Source organism: Dermacentor andersoni, chromosome 11, assembly GCF_023375885.2.
Source record: "Dermacentor andersoni chromosome 11, qqDerAnde1_hic_scaffold, whole genome shotgun sequence".
NCBI classification, from domain to species: domain Eukaryota; kingdom Metazoa; phylum Arthropoda; class Arachnida; order Ixodida; family Ixodidae; genus Dermacentor; species Dermacentor andersoni.
In genome coordinates, this window is record NC_092824.1 from 83,784,966 (window position 1) to 83,804,852 (window position 19,887).

General features: G+C 46.6%; 1 pseudogene; it reads left to right on the top strand.

Moving 5' to 3' along the window:
• The first annotated feature begins 12,367 nt into the window (after positions 1–12,367).
• LOC126518341 (multidrug resistance-associated protein 1 pseudogene) lies at positions 12,368–17,186 on the top strand (annotated as a pseudogene).
• Positions 17,187–19,887: the final 2,701 nt, after the last annotated feature.

A 19,887-nucleotide genomic window follows, 5' to 3' on the forward strand; every position in this document is an offset into this window, starting at 1 on the left:
CATTAGTTGAATATGTGTTTCGATTTGTCGTGCTAGTGATGTCTGTATCTTCGACTAATCCAGCTCAAGGACAAGAATTATGCTATCTACAGGCAATTTTTAAAAATTCCATAAAGCTTAAAAATGATCACTCTTTATATAAACGTTGAAACGGTGGAGTCGTGTTAATTGCCGTTCATTAACTTGCGTTTAAACTTTCGATCAAGCGGTTTGTGCACTCCACGCTAACCATTAGGTGCTTGTAGTGCTTGCATTACAAGCACTAATTCCGACATGAACTCTCGTCGCACCGAAAATCGGTCAAGGCTTTGTTAACCTTTCTACGTGGCAGTGGCTTATTAGAAAGACTATAATGATAGTCCCCCCCCCCCTCTTCTTTAAGCCTTTCCTTTTGTCACCGCTCTTCTTTCCGTCTATACTTTCGCTTTCCCTTCCCCCCAGTGCAGGGTAGCAAACCGGAGGCTTTACCTCTGATTAACGTCCCTGCATTTCTCTTATTTGCATCTCTCTCTCTCTCTCTGTAGTTCTTGCTCCAAGGATGGCTGGGCAATATGTGAAGAGTACAACGCGTGCAAATGAAAGAGTCAAACGGAGCGTCCATAGTTTAAGATGTTCTGACTCTAAAATGATACGACATGGCGCGACTTCGTTTCCCTTTGAGACTTTCGAGATCTAATCAGTTCACTTAATAAATAAGAAGAGGTGCCAGTACATAGAGTGCTTTCACGAAAGACACAAGGCATCCACTGAGTAAATATTGAACCACTTTTCTAAAGATGTCTGCTTCGGGTTGGGTTCCATTGAAGCCCGAGTACACAAAAGAGCCGATTACACAAGATGACTCAAGGTGAACTTTAGTTTTCCTTTAATAAAGCAAACCTTTCTAATCTTTCTATGCCTGCTTTCCTAACTATTACATAGGCACAAAACGGCAAAGTGTCTCCATCTCGTGCATTAGCGTGATCATGGTTGTGTGACGTACGTACATGGAACGAATTTTCGATGGAGCCCGGCATAAAACACTTTCGCGTTAAAAGAGGAAACCCATGACACTTGTTTCACACACTGGTGTACACCTCAACCGCTTTGCTGGAGGTGGGGGGGAGAGAAAGTGGTTATGAGTGACGTCATAAAGGAGGGAAAGGGGGAAAGGGGTGATGCGTCAAGATGAACTACCGGAGGTTGTCGTGCGTCCAATACGCGGCACATGTGAAAATGAGACTTTGGAGTGTGTCCTCAATTTGTGTAGCCACGCGTAGGCAATCCATAGATGCCGAATGCACTCTTGTGCCGCCGCAGCCATAAATGTTCTTCGAATGTTTAAATGCGTTATCTATCTGGCGACGATCCAATCCTTCAATCAATGGGCGGTCGGCTGGTCTTTGAACTCGAACGCTAAAGGACAGAATGTGGTACACATATAAGTAATCGACGTATGCGCGTAGATTTGCTGGTGACTGGCTCCGATATCTACGGAACTTTGCAAAAAAAAAAAAAAATAAGAACAACATGTACATAAATATCTTCAGTGCAGCAAACACACGCCTTCATGTGCGTGATTCTTCTGTTAAAGCAAAACTTTATGTGCCTTTTTCCCCGGTGTGTGTCTGCTCAGTCTATTTCTCGCCTAGTCAAGCGGGTCGGCAGGCAGCGCCGGCGTTCAAGCGGCGGCAGGCTGCCTGAGGCAGTGTAACAGCAACTGGGCCAATCACAGAGTTGTAGTTAAAACTGCGCCGATTTCGGAGCCCGTGTAATCCACGCTCGCACGGGTGCTGTGGTGGAGTCACTGCGTATCGCGCCAATCACTTCGTGTGTTTGTCCTTCCATTCTCGCTTTTGCTTGCGTCATCCCTAAGGCGGTTTGTGTAAAGTGCCTCTCAACGTATTCCCAGCGGGTTTCAAAGAAGCGGACGCTGTCATTGACGATCATTATCGATGATTTTACAGCCTGCTTCCATGCAGAACAGAGCGAAATAAAGTAGCCGAGGTGAGTTGTACCTCGGTTCTGCGGTGGTGGCTTCTTTCTTTTTTCAACGTCTTTTTTGTTCGTACTTGTTGGTCAACCGCCCAACGCTGAAGAGGGTTGCGACAGATGCACGCAGCTGTACTCGTCGGGCTATCTGGTGCTCAGTACAAAGGACATACATGCCCTCGTAGGCCGCAGCGGAAGCGGCGACCGCGTGCTGTCCCTTATCGCTGGGCGAGCCACGCACGTCACTTGTACGCGCCGATAGTACGCACACATACGCTCGGGGATGTCAACATATCATAGGCTGCGCGTGCAATCGCCACGTGTGTCCGCGTCTCGCACTGAGGCCGCGCATAAATTCGGTGATGACGTCAACGGTCGTGGGACGCATCATATGGGATGACCCTTCCCGCCACATTTCATGAAGCCTCTCGAACATTTCGCGAGGTCGATCCAAATGGTCGAGTAGCTTCGGGTGAAAGGCGGTTCGGAAGCAGTTGTTACCGACGTGAGCAAGGCTGGTTATGCAAGCAGCGATTTAAGCGCGATTCTGGGAAGGGACAAACATTGAGAAAGAAAACGACGTTCCTTTTTTAAATTAAGGCGATCCGCTGTTTGAGTCAATCAATGAAAATAACATTGCTAATAAACTTTACATACGCATAGCGGAGAAGGAAAAAACAACTCTATTTTATTCTATCATCAGCAATAAATTCCTTTTTCTCGGCGCCCACTACAAGAGGGTGCGCTGACGCTGCTATAACTTGCAATGCAAAATGCAACCCAGTTCTGCAAGTGTACAGGAAGGTGCCCTCGTAAGGTTCACGTGTTACAATACGCTCCCGTCACACCGTGTTGTTTTGCTTGTCAACAGTATTGTCTAAATTCTAGTGGCTCCGGTGGTTTAATTGCTTCTTGACGTGTTCAGTCAAAAGTAGTCAGTTACGACCATCAAATAATTGTTTACTTTAGCTGTTCTTGTGCGGCGGCGCTGACCGACGAACTTGGCGTCCGCCGATTCGATCAGCGCTCTACACCCAAAGCTTTCGTCGGCCTGCAAAGAAAGGATGTTCGTGCAGGCGCGCGATTTCGACAAAGGTACGGCTGACATTTTGCTCCATCTCTTTCCGCGCTAAAAGCTTGAAATGCCCGTCGATTCTAATTGCGGGGTACTTGAAAATACAGCTCTAATGGCAGGCCACCAAAACAAATGTCGCGCCTTTGAGAGCGAAAATGACGTCACTTTTGATTTTTTAATGGATATGGCGTCACATTGTTCTCTCTTCCGCCGTAATGCCTTCCTTACACAGATGGCGCTAAACCCCATGAACCGCCGGTGAACCGCCATATTTTGGACGTGTGGGCGTCTATGGAAGCTTCGATACCAGGTATATTTACCTTGCATTTTCCTTTACCACATTTCTTAGTTATTTAACGTTAGCAACTCTTTAACTGTTACAAACAGGGATAATTAACCTCAGAAAGACTGGCCTACGTTTCGATAGGTAGGCCTATCTTTGTCAAGGGCGGCCCTGTCATCCTCGGCAGGTTGCTAATGGGGGGACTTATCCGTTCTTGATTTTGGGACCCTTTAACTGGTGTCTTAGTCATTGTGGACCCATACTGTGAGTTTTGCGATAAACTCGTGGGCGAGATGCGAATGTGCGGATGACTCACCCGCAGTAGGAATTAATACCAACTGGCCCAACTTTCATGCCTTCTGTTAAATAATCTAGGCCCCGCGACAACATCTACACAACACGGAGATCTAAAGGAGCAGAGACGTGCGTCTGCATTCGTTTTCTCTTAGAGAGAGAGAGAGAGAGAGAGAGAAAATGATAAATGAAAGGTAGGGAGGTTAACCAGGACTGAGCCCGGTTGGCTACCCTACACTGGGGAAAGCGAAAGGGGAACGGAAAGATTAAAAGAAGAGAAAGTCCACTGGAGATATCAGTCGGTCACTCAGTCCGGATCACAGACGCTGACTCAATCCGGTCGCTTTCAGATATCGCAGCAGCGCTTTTGTGGCCTTTTGTAGCTGCGATATGCGAGGCCATGGTCCCAAGATCTTGTTCAAGGTGAACGGCCTTCCATCTAGTTGACTGAGAGCTGTGCAGAGGCCTTGCCTTTCATTTTCAAAAGATGGGCAGTAGCACAGTATGTGTTCTATGGTTTCCTCGACACCGCAGGCATTGCACTCGGCGCTATCAGTCATTCCAATCAGAAATGCATAAGCATTGGTGAATGCGACGCCCAAACGTAAGCGGCACAGCACTGTTTCCTCATTTCGCGGAAGACCTGGTAACAGCTGCAGTTGCATAGAGGGATCGAGGGAATGCAAGCAATGTTGAGTGAATTCAGGTGTGTGCCACTTCTCCAATGTCAAAGAGTGCGCTAGCTTGCCTAAGTGTTGGGCTGCGTTGGTCCGCGATAAAGGTATTGAAACAAGGGTTGTCCTTCGTGTGCTTTTCTAGCAGCTTCGTCAGCGAGGTCGTTGCCGGAGATACCGCAATGACCAGGCAGCCACTGAAACACGACGTCGTGTCCTTTTGCTATCATACGATGGGGCATTTCTGGTATCTCCGACACTAGTTGCTCACACGACCCGCGACGAAGAGATGACAGAAGACATTGTAAGGCCGCCTTCGAATAACAGAATATTGCCCACCGATTAGCGGGTTGGTTGTTAATGTAATCAACGGCACCTCGGAGTGCAACAAGCTCCGATCCGGTCGATGTTGTCATGTGAGCACTCTCAGAGAGGCTGCCTAGGTGGATTGGGGTTTGTACAGAAGGCGACTGACAATTGCGAAACTAACTAACTAACTAACTAACTAACTAACTAACTAACTAACTAACTAACTAACTAACTAACTAACTAACTAACTAACTAACTAACTAACTAACTAACTAACTAACTAACTAACTAACTAACTAACTAACTAACTAACTAACTAACTAACTAACTAACTAACTAACTAACTAACTAACTAACTAACTAACTAACTAACTAACTAACTAACTAACTAACTAACTAACTAACTAACTAACTAACTAACTAACTAACTAACTAACTAACTAACTAACTAACTAACTAACTAACTAACTAACTAACTAACTAACTAACTAACTAACTAACTAACTAACTAACTAACTAACTAACTAACTAACTAACTAACTAACTAACTAACTAACTAACTAACTAACTAACTAACTAACTAACTAACTAACTAACTAACTAACTAACTAACTAACTAACTAACTAACTAACTAACTAACTAACTAACTAACTAACTAACTAACTAACTAACTAACTAACTAACTAACTAACTAACTAACTAACTAACTAACTAACTAACTAACTAACTAACTAACTAACTAACTAACTAACTAACTAACTAACTAACTAACTAACTAACTAACTAAGTAACTAACTAACTAACTAACTATTGGAGACGTTGGACGTTATAAAATTTTATACGACACTATTACGTGCAATGGTCTGCATCTATATTGCAGCCCTACGGATGTATATACAACGCTATACATTCAATGCCATGCAAACAACGACACGCAACTCGACAATTCGCGATGGTAGTTGTACTAGGGAAGCCAACGCTCTTCCTTTATTGTCTTCCGATGCATCTCACCATCGCGCACTACACACGCGAGAAAGCAGCATGTTGACTGTTGAGGACACCTAACGCCAAAATGAACGCAACGACGCGAAGCCACCACCTGCAGCTGCAGCCTTAAAGGACAACGCTCCAAGGTGCATGGGCTGGTCCTGGGTTCACTTCAACTTGTGTTACGTAGCCGACTCGCACCACTGCAGTCCTCTCATTACCGTGTCTTATATTGGCTCCGCCAATAATGAATAAAAATAGGTGAAGAAAGAAGCTACCTTTTCTTTCGCGGTTTGCCCCACGAACCGTGCCAACGAGTTTGCAGAAAGAAAAGAGGGAGAGAATTAACTTTTATTGAGCCCTCAGTAAAGGTTTGTGCGCGCTGGCACCAGACGGGGTGGAACCTTCTCAGGTCCCATATGCGTCCAGCAGTTCCTGGCCCTTAGCCGCCAGCGCGAGCTGGGTCGGTAGGTCGGGGCTGTACAACAAGGTCTCCCATCGCTCGGGGGGGGGGGGGGGGGGGGTTCTTTGTTTAAAATACTTTGGAGCTTCCTCGAGTGTTCATGTTCTTTTCCTTTTCTTTATTTTTTTTGTTGCCTGTACAATACATCTGAGCCCGTAAGTAATCATGCCAAACGCATGAGCATTCCAAGTTTATGTGTAGGTAAGGTATATGGTGAAATGTGATCCAACGGCATAGGGTGGATGTCGTATAGTTCCGGCTTCTCACTTTTATTGTATGATAATTATAGTTTGCTTAAAGAAATGCATAAATGGTGATAACAGAAAGATATGTACAAAGCAACCTCAAACACACACATTTAAAGAAAGAACGACTCGTCAACAACGCATGTGAGTCGCTAGGTAAAAGATAGTCGCCAGTATGGAGCCCATGTCCGTACTAACGAATATGTCTTTCACTTTGAAATAATTCATTGAAAGCTGTCTTTTTAAAGCCACTAACTGGTCGTGGTCCAAGTATTGTTCCGAGTCACAGTGGGTAATTGCCCAGCTCCCCATTTTTTTTTTTTTTTTTTTTTTAGTGTAGCTGCTTACATTGCTGGATATGTAAGGGGCAGCCCAGCAAAACGTGGACTATGCCGCTCCACAAACGCGCGACGAGAAGCTTGCACGATTAACTTTAAAAAGAAAGTGCTTAGTGCAGACGACGCTAAGCAGAAAGCGGTGTAACAAGGCTTTGACATTTCGCGGTAACTTTTCATATTTCAGTCCAGCACATACGGTATACAGAATGTATCATCTGGGCCCTTCATCGAATCGCGCTGCAAATAATCTCGCTGAGAGTTTTGGTAATGTGTTGCTGGTGTCATGAGTGCAGAGCCGAATGATGTATCTCTCAATGTTTGTGTGCACGCTTCCACCAATGCGTCCGCTTGTTTTTAGGTTCTAAGCTTAGCTCGTTCCAAGTTCATCTGCATTCAGGTGGCAGGTCAACCAAGTTGCCGGCATCCCTTGTTGTACTCACTTTACTGTAAAATATGCGTATTTTATAACGCACTTTGGCGATAAGTTCAATGCAAATACAAAGTTAAGTCCGATGCCTGCTATCAATACGTTGTAGCAATGTCTATTTTGCCAATGAGAGAGAGAGACAAAAGGGTAGGAAAGACTGGGAGGTCAGCCAGCGTAAGTACCGGCTGGCTACCCTGTGGTGGAGAAACGGCTGAAGGGAATAAAAGGTGAAAGAAGAAAAAAATTAAGTGAGAAAAATTCGCGCCATAACGCGATGCTACGTGCTACAACTTTTAAAGACGGGGGCACGGTTCACAGGCCCTTAAGAACTTGAGCAGAGCCAGTTACTGGTACTTACTACTCTGCTGGTACTACTACTGGTACTACTAGTACTACTACTGGTACTGGTAGTTACTGGTCAGTTGTCGGTGGACTGGTAAAAGCTGATTGCTGCAGAAAGTATGTAGTAAAGTTGAATTTCACTCAGTTGCAGTAGATCCGGAAACCTGGATTTCGCACGTAAAGCCTTTTTTTACTGAAATGAATAATAGGAGAGGTTGGCGCCTTTATCGTGGCACCGGCTACTCTTTGTTACTTGGCAAAGGAAACAAATTTGCGCGAAAAGGGAGAATAGTGACACAAAATATGGCACTCAGTAGAACACTGGATGAATAAGAAATATACAGTCCAATAGTACATGAATCGCAAAGTTTTGTGCATGAGTTTAGTACACGTACGCATATATAAAGTCAGATATTTTGAACAGCCAAAACACAACACATGTAATACACTGCAAGTACAGAACAGAATCATACATATTGCGTAACAGTTGCGATCACCTCATAAATAAATTATGAACCACGAACAACGTTTATGTAACTCATTTAGCGTATTCGGATCATCTGATACTTAATATTTTACCAAAATGTTGGTGTCCTCTAAAAACTTTTTCAGAGCAAGAAGTGCTGTTTTTTGAAGGCCCGCAGTTGGCCATGGGCCAAGTATCTTTTTAAGAGTGACTGATCTTCTGTCTAATATAAACAAATTAGCTTGCAGTACCGTTCTTTGTGTATCGTATTTCGTGCATTCGAGAAGAAGATGATGCAGATCTTCGTCTGGATGGCCAGAAGAACACTGCGGACTAGAGACACGTTTTATCCTGTACAAGAAGTGCTTCGTAAATGCAGTACCAAGACGCAGCCGGCGTACCAATGTTTCAAATTTTCTGTTGTCTCTTAGAGTTTCCGGCATTGATAAGTTTATACATGGGTCTATAGAGTATAACTCCGAGTTTTTAGTTTGCTGGTCAAACCAGGTAGTTTTGCTGAGGCGACAGGAAATCTGTCTCAGGAGCAGACGGACTTCACTACGCAATAGGGGAAGATTGGTTGTCTCCGCGTTATTGTGCACCCGATTCGCAGCTGCGTCCGCTGCAGTATTACCAGGAATATTGCAGTGCCCAGGTATCCACTGAAATGCAATTACATGGTTTATTTCGCTTGCTTTTGTAAGTTCTTTGAGTGTCTCATACAATAGCAAAGTGTTCAAAGAATTTTTCTTATTGCTCTGTAGTAATGTGAGAGCGGCTTGCGAATCTCTAAAGATAACCCATTTTTGCGAAGGCTTTTCTGATGTTATGAAACGCAAAGCACACATGATTGCAAACAGTTCTGCCACGGTGGAAGATGTCTCTCGTGATAATTTAAATGTTTGCTCTAGCGCTAAATGGGGAATGATGAATGCTGAAGTCGAGGAATTTTTATGATACGAACCATCTGTATACACGTGGATGTACTGGGGATATAAAAAGTAAATTTGGAAGAGTGCCAGTTGTTGTGCAGCTTATATGAACATGTCTGTTAGATATAATGCCGTCAACCGATAATGATATTTTAGGACATGTTAACATTCAGGGAGGGTAACTAACATCCACTTTGCATAATTCAAATCTTGGTAATAATGCTTTATGTTCTAGAACAACATCGTGAATCTTGCTTTTGTTTCTTTCGGTAAACGCGAGGTTTCATGGATGCTTCTCGGGTTAAGATGCGATAAATATGTCGGCACGTTTCAACCGTTGGTACGACGTAAAGCTCTTTCTTTATGTCTACTTTGTTATCACTTTACCTACCCCTCACCTCTCTCCCTAGCGTAGGGTAGCAAACCGGATCTTCCCCTCTGGTTAACCTCCCTGCCTTTCCCCTTTCCTCTGTCTCTTTCTCTCTTAAAGGTATTTCAGGAATAGGTACAAAAAGCTTCTTTTTCGCAGGAAATGTAACGAGAAAGTACCGAGTCACTTCGAAAGCTTTTTTTTTGCCAAAAATAGTTCGAAATTTCAAAATAAAGGAACGCAGCTGATTGCGACAGAGGATCAGATCGTGTGATGAGGATGTATGCGCAGGCATAGAACTGACTCCGCTTACACATCATCATCATCATCATCATCAGCCTGATTACGCCCACTGCAGGGCAAAGGCCTCTCCCATACTCCTCCAACTACCCCGGTCATGTACTAATTGTGGCCATGTTGACCCTCCAAACTTCCTAATCTCATCTGCCCACCTAACTTTCTGTCGCCCCCTGCTACGCTTCCCTTCCCTCGGAATCCAGTCGGTAACCCTTAATGACCATCGGTTATCTTCCCTCCTCATTACATGTCCTGCCCATGCCCATTTCTTTTTCTTGATTTCAACTAAGATGTCATTAACGCGCGTTTGTTCCCTCACCTAATCTGCTCTTTTCTTATCCCTTAACGTTACACCTATCATTCTTCTTTCCGCTTACACAAGACAGGGGTAATTGGAAATTGCTAGAAAAAAAAAAAAACCATAGTCCTGGCTATGTACATAAGGTACACACTAATAATGATGAAATATTTACTGTCAAAACAGTGAAAGAACGCCCTACATGGCCACGTGGTATCGATAACAGCGGGTAGCAAGACGCTATTTCTGCAACTGTTTTCCCGAAGCCATTCCTCGTTCACGAAAAAACCTGACGGTCTATGTTTAATTTAAAGTTGTGTGCAATATATCTCAAGCGACATTCACTTCGATTGTTCTTGTAATTTTTACGCTTCTCGTCTTGTCCAAGTGTGGACGAAACGTCTGCATGTGGCACCAGAAGCCGGGCCTACTTTGAGCCGTGAGGGAGAGGAGGGATATTTATAGCGACAAGATTATCTAAATACCTGGGTTTTAACTGAAGCGTTGATTTTCGGAGATTGCATAGCATTTAGTGAACGCAAGCCTTTTGTTATCCAGGTTGTGGTGGTGGGTCATGGATACGTACGATCAACGGGTTCGAAAACTGATATATAGGCAGTCATGAGGGCCTCAGTTGCCAACTGATTTCGTTAGCAAAGCCAGTCGCTATAGCAAGAACGCAGTGGATTGGGCCTCCAGTGCGCTGACATGCCACTTCTAGAACCATGGTTCTGCAAATGATGCCCTAATAGACGCGCATTTTTAGCAGACCGCTGTTTATACTGGCATACATTAAGCCTAACAGAAGCCAGAATGCACCGAACAGGCACCCAACAGCACTGTTGCATGGGGAGGCAATTCCTGTTTGCGGCGCCATATGACAGTGAAAAAACAACAACAACAAAACACAAAAGAACAAAAACAAAACAAGAACAATTGGACAAACGAGAACGATTTGTTTCAGTTGCATACGAAGGACTAACTGATATATTAACTATATACTGCTTAACAATTAATTTCGAAAATCCCTGTAGCAATGAGACACATTTTATCAGATTTATATTTATAAATCTCAAGCGTGGCTCAGAAATACTTTTGAAAGTCAGCAGTGTTTTTCTGATCATTTGCAAGTAAACGCTTAGCAGCCATTACTCATCTGCCATATGACGATTGGTTATGGGGTATAGGCGAATTCTGGAAAGTGTCTCAAAAGTTGGATTTAGGATCGTGAGCCACAAAGTGACAATGACAGCGCTCAGAAATTAGTATCTTTTTGCGCCACAAGGTGGCCCCAATATACTTATTGATGCTCGCGAAAGTATTTGCCAGCATTTTGATGATCGCTCAACGCTGCAAAAGTAATAGCAGGAATGAGAAGTGGATCTGAGAACCTTGAATATTCTCGATTAGCGAAGCTTGATCGACGCGCTGATATACACGAGCTGAAACAAAAGGCAGGGACTCGATAACACGGACGAGTACAAGTGCAAACACTCTGGGACGAAAACAAAGAGAAACGATTTGATCCGATAGTACACTATCTACTGGCGTACAATCTGGAGTCGAGGGCGACGCCGGGGCGAACACTGCGTGCGGCTTGGACTCGCACGGACCGAACGCACCGATGCTTATCAGTAATGGCATGCCTATTGTAGGTGACTGAGTTGGCCCTTTTCCATGCGGCCGAATGTCGATTTTGTTTTCCTTCGATCATCAACACAGCGCGGATGCAATTGTCAATAATTATTGAACGTGTGTTCGGTAGCCTTAAACAAGTACGGGTGAACCCACGACGAGTGACGGTACTTACGTCATTACTCAATTTTGTTCGATTATCAGCACAGTATGGGGACCTATGACACTGTGCCACGCATTGTATTTCAAGGGTGCGGTGCCTCTGGTCTATGCGCGGCGCAGCCGCGCGCCTTAGTGCAGTTTGTTTGTAAAGATTAGACTTCTGGCTAACCTGAGACTCTGATTACGCGCGAATATAGTACTTAAACAAATATTTTTGTGTGTACATCAATTGAGATACTTCCAGTCGCAGCAAAGGTTTGATGTACAAGTCAGGAGATTATCATACGGGGCCTCTAGCAACATAACTGCGCATGTCTGTCGGCGTCTCCGTAAACGTTGAAGAACAATGGTTGTTGATTAGTATGGTGTGAAGCTTATCGCTACTGCGGGCCATAAATAAATGCGTTCTTTGATATCTCCTGCTGTTTCTCCACAATGGCTCACAAATTCTCGCAGACTCGCTGTGCCAGTAGCAACACGTCATGAGAAATTTCAAGAGCTTGAAACATTGATATCAGGTAGCGATCAGGACTGATGCCTCAAGGCTGAAAAAAGCAACGCACCAGGGTGTTTGACACCATGGCCACCGGAAAAGTCGTTTGGGACGCTATCGACAGTCTCGCCCATAGACAACAGCGGGAATGGAAGAGCTGATAAGGTTCACCCATATGTCCTCACCAAATGCCGAGGGAAGCGCAAAGAAGAAAAAAGATATAGAGAGAGTATCGCTAGGAGTTGTCTTATCTATGCGTCAGGGGGTGGTCTCTTCTCGTCAATTGTCTACAGTCCACCCGTACGATAGCCGCGCTGTGTTCCAAGTGAGAGTCTTCTACGAGCAGCACGATTCGCGGCTGCGCCCGCCGCTGACCGTTCCATCCTTGTCGGGCATCGGGCGGGCGGCATGGCGTCATTTTTCTGCCTGACCCCCGTCTGGGACTGGGACCTGACCTGGTATTCGGCTTACCCTCGCTTTACCAGCTGCTTCGAGTGGACTGTGCTCGCCTACCTGCCGGGAAGCGTGCTGCTTCTCTTCGGATTCGTGCCATGGATCCTGTGCGACGCAGGAAGCAAGAAGTGTCCCGTGATGAGGACCAGACCCTTGTGCCTGACTCCGCTGAGCCTCCTGCGCTTCCTGCTTAGCCTCCTCCTAGCCCTTGTGTATGCCTTCTCCTTCATCTGCAAGTTGACCATGGACGTGCCGTTCTCGTCTTGGGCGTCGCTGACGGCAGACCTTGTTCGCTGCGCGACGTTCTCGATCACGCTGATCATGCAGGAGCACAACCGTCGCGAAGGCGCTGGGTCTTCGAACTTGATGATGTTCTTCTGGTTTGTGGCGGCGTTCTTCCAGCTCCCCGAGTACTTCCACTACCTTGAGGACGTCTTCCGCGCCGACGTCGACCTGCCGGATGTGTTCCCCATTGAATTTGCTGTCAGCATGTCTGCCTACCCGATTGTGGTGGTGCAGTTCGTCTTGTCGTGTCTCAGCGACGTCCGTCCGGACACCAAAAGGCCGTATCTGACCGCCGGGCCGCTTTCTTCGTTGCTGTTCATGTGGATGACCCCACTGATTGTAAAAGGTTTCAGGCGAAGCCTGGAACTTATCGACCTGTTCAAACCGAGGCCGGAGTTGGTGACGCGAGTGAAGCATGATGAGTGGAGTGTCTACTGGAACAAGGAGCTGGATTCTGCGGGCTACAAGGCGCAAGATGGCTCTTGCGATTGCGAGAGGCCGACGCCATCGCTCTTTAGAACCATGAGAAAAGCCTTCTGGAAGCCAGTTCTGCTTGGTTGTATCCTGGGTATGATTCGGACACTTGTGAGGACTGCGCCTGCATTGCTGCTTCACCTTATCACGGGTTACATGGATAGCGACGAGCCCACCTGGAAAGGTGTCATGTATGCGGTCGGAATAGTAGCCTCCAACTTCATAACAGCCATGTTCGTGCGCCACATTGACTGTACACTTTCCCTCACTGGTCTCGGCATGAAAGCTGCCGTCATTGGGGCTGTCTATAGGAAAGCGTTGAAAATTTCGAGCGAAGGACAGCAAGATTACACAGTCGGTGAAATGGTGAATTTGGTTTCCGTAGACGCTGACCGTGTCTTTAGGCTGGCAGCCTCCTTTGGTTTTGTTTCCTCCGCACCACTGCTCATCATTATCTCCATAGGGCTTCTATGGCAATACCTGGGCGTCGCCTGCCTGGCTGGGATCGGCGTTATGGTCGTTATCATGCCTCTTGTTCTTCTCGTAATGAGCCTTGGTCACAAGTACCAAGCAGCGCAGATGAAGCTCAAGGACAGGAGAATCAAGAGCATGTCGGAAATACTGAACAGCATCAAGATCCTGAAGTTGTTCGCGTGGGAAAACCCATTCATGGGCAAAATCGAACGTCTACGTTCGCAAGAGGTTTCTTTGCTTAAAAAGTACTCGTATCTTACTGCCTTCAGTTGCTTTTGCATGACTTGCTCTTCTGTCCTCGTGGCCTTCTCGAGTTTTGTGACCTACGTGCTGATCAGCGACAAGAACATTCTAAACCCAACCGTGACGTTTGTATCCCTGACGCTCTTCAATCAGATGCGCTACTCTATGTTCCTAATCCCGGACTTCATTTCGAACGCAATACAAACCAACGTGGCTTTCGGCAGGATAAGAAAATTCCTGATGTCATCTGAAATAGACCGGTGCGCGGTGTCACGAAGACCAGAAGATGGCGAAGACGTCACAATAAAGGGCGCGACAATGTCCTGGTCGTGGGACAGAGAATGTGTTCTGCACGACATAAATCTATCTGTGAAAACTGGTGAGCTTCTTGCAATTGTCGGTCCTGTTGGAAGTGGGAAGTCATCACTTCTCTCCGCTCTGCTCGGAGATCTTCGTATTCGGTCTGGCTCAGTGGACTGCATTGAAGACGTGGCCTACGTTCCCCAGTGCCCCTGGATTCAAAACAAAACAGTGAGGGACAATATTGTGTTTACGAAGAGCTACGATGGCAAACTCTACGAAAAAGTTTTGAGAGCGTGCTGCCTTGAAAAAGACTTAGAAATATTGCCGGGTGGTGACCTCACAGAGATAGGCGAGAAGGGCATCAACCTCAGCGGTGGCCAGAAGCAGAGAGTAAGTTTAGCACGAGCCGCTTATCAGCGCAAAGGTCTTTACCTTTTCGATGATCCTTTGAGTGCCGTTGATGCTCATGTTGGTGCGGCTATATTCAAGGACCTGATGGGTCCTCGAGGCCTTCTGAAGGGCGTGACGAGAATCCTGGTTACTCATAATCTTTCAGTCTTGCCTGACGTTGATCGAATTGTCGTTATGAGAGGAGGTTCTATAGTCGAGAGTGGTACCTACCAAGAGCTTAAGGAAGAAGGCAGCGTTCTGTCAGAACTGCTCAAGGAGTTCGTAAAGAAGAAGAAGAAGCGTAAGCAGTCAGAACAGGGGGAGGATTCTGGCGCAGAAACGGACGCCAAGTCGGAAGGAAAGCCAGAAAAGGATGAGATGAATATTGTCCAGAAAGAGGTAGTCGAGGAGGGCTCTATCAAGATGAGAGTGTACCTGAACTATATCAAGCACGCCGGCCCGCTGCTCGTTTTCACGCTTCTTTTCTACGCCGCCTTCAGGGCCATCGACATCTACACTGGTATATGGCTCAGTGAGTGGAGCACAGATCCACCGCTTCCAGATGGAACTCAGAATATTCCTTTGCGAAACTACAGAATAATGATCTACGCCATCTTGTGCGTCTGCCAAAGTTTGACTGGCTTCGTCGGTGTGGCGCTGCTATGGAGGGTCGCTCTTTCGGCATCAACGAGACTGCACGGTTTGATGCTTTCCGGAGTCATGAGAGCTCCTCTATCTTTCTTCGACGCCACTCCTTCAGGTCGCATTTTGAACCGGTTCGGCAAAGATGTCGACCAACTCGACGTCCAACTTCCCATGGTGGGCAACTTCTTCTTGGAGTTTCTCATCCAAATTGTCGGCATGATAGTGCTAATTTCCATAAACCTTCCAATATTCATTGTTATTGCCATACCGGTCGTCCTGTCATTCGTTCTGCTGCGACAAGTGTACGTCAAGTCTCTGCGCCAGGTTAAGCGACTTGAATCGGTGACCCGGTCGCCCGTGAACAACCATCTTGCCGAGACCGTGACGGGCCTATCGAGCGTACGAAGTTATGGCGTGCAAAGAATCTTCGTCGATGACAATGACCACAAGGTGGACGTGACGCAAAACTGTACCGTCAACAGCCTGCACTGCAATTACTGGATGCAGATACGGCTGGAAATCATCGGTGACATTCTGCTCATCACAATGCTCTTGCTTCTAGTTACCAACAGGGACAACATCGATGCCGGCATGGCCGGCCTTATGGTCTCTTACTCGCTTAACACAATTGCTCCATTTAACTACCTCATTTACTTCTCGACGGAACTGGAGGCAAACCTGGTCTCTGCCGAACGCCTGGACGAGTACAGGAGGCTCACACCAGAAGCTCCTTGGTGTCTGAGCTGGAGTCCTGATCCTGCGTGGCCCCGAGACGGAGCCGTGTGCTTCAGGTCTTATTCCACTCGTTACAGAGAGGGCTTGGATCTAGCATTGAATAATATTAACCTCGACATACAGGCAGGCGAAAAGATCGGAGTCGTTGGCCGAACAGGAGCCGGGAAATCGACCATGACTCTCAGTCTGTTCCGGATTGTGGAGAGGTGCGAAGGCCAAATCGTAGTTGATGGCATCGACATCTCGACGCTCGGTTTGCACGACCTCCGCTCTCGGATTACAATCATTCCGCAGGATCCAGTGCTGTTCCACGGCACGCTACGTTACAACCTGGATCCCACCGGCACCCACGGCAGCGAAGAACTGTGGGCCGCTCTGGAAAGGGCACACCTCAGGGACGCCTTCGAGGAATCAGGCCTCGACTTTCAAGTGACGGAAGGTGGACTGAATCTGAGCGTGGGACAGAGACAGCTGGTGTGCCTGGCCCGCGCCGTCCTTAGAAAGACGAAGATTCTGGTTCTGGACGAAGCCACGGCCTCGGTGGACATGGAGACCGACTTGCTGGTGCAGCAGACGCTGCGCGAGCACATGGTGGATTGCACCGTCATCACGATCGCACACAGGCTGCACACTGTGCTTCACTCGGATCGAGTCGTAGTCATGGAACAGGGCCGCATTGTGGAGGTAGGCGAACCGGCCAAGTTGCTCGCCGATGGCCACACGTCGTTCCATTCCTTGGCTCGTGAGGCGGGTCTCGTGTCGGACGGAAAATCTGCCAGCGAACCCGAAGCCTGAACATCCGTTTGCCGCGCCTACAGAAGTGTCTCACATTTGGCGGTGCCTTGTTGCCACACCATAATTATTTATCACGCTTGTCGCTGATTTGTCTTCAGTGGGCTTGAACGACGACTCATGTGTCTGTGACTCGTATCCAGGCTGACCCCTGGCCATGGTAAAATGCACTTTTATGTCTGTTTCCCTCACGGCGTGTACACTTATATTGAGTGCCGCAGTGATATCGCAGCGTGTGCGGAAAGTCAAAAGCTAGGGTCCGCTTTTTATTCGACGCCTTTACACAACGACTTCTGAAGCACTGCATAAAATACCATCGCAACCAAGTTCCTTGTGACTTCATGTGTTCATTTCCATGCGAGCTGAGCATGATGCACAGTGGTGGAAACTGTGCATCATGTACTTATGGACGTACGTCTACACGTCTCAGGGCTGATGAGTGAAATCGGGTGCACAACAGCCGCTTTTGTCTCATTTACGCGCAGCTGCTCAGAAACGTTTCGGCAACGCAGACAATATAAAAGCAGCAAATTTCTTCATGGATTTGGCACAGCCTGAAATGCAAGAGTTATTTGCGAAGATTGCTAGATGCAGTGCAAAATGGCATGTTTTTGTTCTGTTGGAGGAAATGCCGAGTCACGAAATCCGTCTTTCTCGTGGGTTAATCTTTCGAAAGCTTGAGTGCTAAGAGCAATACTTTATTACGAAATCTGGCGTTACGAATGTCTGCTTCAAAAGAGACGACAATCTGTCAGTGCGTGAACTAATTAACTCGTATCTTTTAGTCATGCAGTTCTTAATGGGGTCAGGACAATACTCGATTCTGCCTTATGCGTCGCGTGTAATTCGTTCGATTCCCGCTCGATTCGCATCTACACTGTGTTAAAGTAACGTGCTACTCGTCTGCGATTCGGCTTTGGTAAGTTTAGTATGCGCCTGTTCTACATTAAGTTTGCGTAATTCGCATGACTAAGGCCTCCTTAGTCGAGGCAACCTTGCTTCATATTGGAGCATGTGAGCGATGATGTTGCGAAGTGAGACGTGTACTGTTATTATGAAAGTCGCATTAGCTGGCAAACTGTTAACTGCTGAAAATACCAGTAGGGGTCGAACAAGCCAGGGTCTCAAAAGAAACCAAGCCTTTTACTGCTACGCATTCGCACGGGCTCTGCTCGTACCCCTGCGTGGATGTATAAGACTGGCCTGGCGTTGTCACCATTATGTTCAACGTGTGGCGTGTGCGGTGACATAGAACATTGCCTTATGTGCTGTACTCTGTATAACGCGGAAAGCAGTGTGTTATTCGGGTCCCTCAAGAAGACAGGAATTCCTCACAGTTCTCTTCAGGACATTGTTTTCCCGCGCGCTAACCAGTTAGGTAGGAAGGAGGTTTCTCGCCTTCTTTTAAATTACCTGCAGGACACGGATTTGGCCTCCACATGGTGACCTTGGAAGTGACTAAGTGTAGTTGTAAGGTCTGTGTCTGATTTATATGATTTATGTATTTTAAGCGTCGCTACGGTAGAGCAGTTGCCGGCAGCAACTGCAAGGCTAAGCTTACCAGTTGCCTACAACCACTCAACTCAACTCAACTCAACTCAAGGCGCGTCGCTGAGGCCATGTTCAATCACTGTGGGCCACTTCAAGACTCCATTAAAGAAAACGAACTCTGAAGTTTTGCGTCCAATACTGCGATCTGATTACAAGCCACGCATTAGTGGGAGACTACGGATTAGCTTTAACTACCTGGGATTCTTTAATGGGCGCTGAAACCTAAGTACTCCAGCCTTCTTGCATTTCGCTTTCGTCGAAACAGAGCCGCTGTGACAGGTATCGAATCCGCGACCTCGAGCAACGCCATGGCCACTGATATACTAACGATGGGTTTCAAGTCTCCATCTTCCTTTGAATAACTGTCTTGCTTACGTGTTGAACAGGCACTCTCCGGTCCACTCGCTGCGGTGTCTTAGCGGCTGTGGTTCTGAGGTGCTAAGCACGAGGTGGCGGGATCAAGTTCAACGAGGGCGAGATTAAAAAAAAAATAAATAAAACGCCGGTGTCCTGTGCATTGGGGGCACGTTAAAGATCACCTGGTGGTCAGAATTAATCCGGAGTTCCCCACTACGGCGTTCCTCATAATCACATAGTGGTTTTGGCCCACAAAACACCAAAATTCTTTGCAATTCTCCGTGCTACTCTAATTAGCAGCGCCGAATGACAGCCATGAAACATACGCATTGTGGTGTCTCAAATTCTACTATCATAGAATGTAGAAAAGCTTAAGAACCGTTCCCATAGGGACGTGGTGCCTCAGTGGCCATAGCCTTGCACTGCCAAGCTCGAGGTCACGGGTTCAATTGTCAGCAGCGGCAGCCGCATTTAATCGGTGACGAAATGCGAGAACGCTCGTGTGCTTAGATTTACGCTAATGGAAGCCCCAGGTGCTCAAATTTAATCCGGGGCGCTCATAAACCACCCCCATCATCATCGCCATAATCATAATCATCATCACATTCATCATCATCATCAGCCTGTTCACTGGCAAGGACGAAGGCCTCTCCCAACGATCTCCAGTTATCTGTATCTTGCGCTAGCTGATTGCAATTTGTGCCTGCGAATTTTCTAATTTCATCATCCCACCTAATTTTCTGTCGCCCCTGACGGTGCCGTTGCGGGCCGTTAAACCCCACAATTTAATTAGCCTATGCAACCATTTTTGCTCTTCTCGCGTGTGATACTTGCGATTACGTGTCGCTGCTGCTTAACTGCTTTTGTATACGGGTGCAAAATTCTTAAAACGTAAGGTTGCTTTTGTGCTCTTTGAATTTATTTTTCTGTAGAAAAAAGGCCATTTTGAGCATTTGAAAGAGCCATGCCTCGAAAAGAAAGAGAAGTATTACATTAATGTTGGCATTTCATTCACTTGTGTTGTGCTGCAAGCTACGACGCACTGCGCCTCGCATTATAGGCGCTGATATGAAAGATTACACTGTCGTCTCGTATCGGGCTGTGCCGAACGACTGGAGAAGCA